Consider the following 1224-nt stretch of genomic DNA (forward strand, 5'->3'; position numbering starts at 1 on the left):
TTACGTTATAACGTATAACGTTATATAGTATTACGTTATAACGTACAACGTTATATAGTACTACGTTATAACGTATAACGTTATGTAGCATTATGATATAACGTATAACGTTACATAGCAGTACGTTATAACGTATAACGTTATGTAGCATTACGGTATAACGTATAACGTTATATAGTACTACGTTATAACGTATAACTTTATGTAGCATTACGGTATAACGTATAACATTATGTAGTATTACGTTACAACTTATAACGTTATATAGCATTACGTTATAACGTATAACGTTATGTAGTTTTATGATATAACGTATAACGTTATATAGTATTACGGTATAATGTATAACGTTATGTAGCATTACGGTATAACGTATAGCGTTATATAGCATTGCGTTATGACTTACATCGTTATATAGTGTTACGTTATAACTAAGAACGATATGTAGCATTGCGGTATAACGTATAACGTTATGTAGCATTATGATATAACGTATAAGGTTATATAGCATTACGTTGTAACGCATAACGTTATGTAGCATTACGTTATATCGTGTAACATTATATAGTATTACGTTATAACGTATAAAGTTATGTAGTATTACGTTATAACTAATAACGTTATGTAGCATTACGGTATAACGTATAAAGTTATATAGTATTACGTTATAACGTATAACGTTATGTAGCATTACGGTATAACGTATAACGTTATGTAGCATTACGGTATAACGTATAACGTTATATGGTATTACGTTATAACGTATAACGTCATGTAGCATTACGGTATAACGTATAACGTTATGTAGCATTATGATATGACGTATAACGTTACATAGTACTACGTTATAACGTATAACGTTATGTAGCATTACGGTATAACGTATAACGTTATGTAGCATTACGGTATAACGTATAACGTTATATAGTGTTACGTTATAACGTATAACGTCATGTAGCATTACGGTATAACGTATAACGTTATGTAGCATTATGATATGACGTATAACGTTATATAGTACTACGTTATAACGTATAACGTTATGTAGCATTACGGTATAACGTTTAACATTATTTAGCATTAGTATATAACGTATCACGTTATGTAGCTTTAGGATATAACGTATCACGTTATATAGCATTACGTTATAACGTATAACGTTATATAGTATTACATTATAACGTATAACGTTATGCAGCATTACGGTATAACGTATAACATTAT

This window comes from Bombus pyrosoma, unplaced genomic scaffold (genome assembly GCF_014825855.1).
Source record: "Bombus pyrosoma isolate SC7728 unplaced genomic scaffold, ASM1482585v1 HiC_scaffold_4726, whole genome shotgun sequence".
NCBI lineage: Eukaryota > Metazoa > Arthropoda > Insecta > Hymenoptera > Apidae > Bombus > Bombus pyrosoma.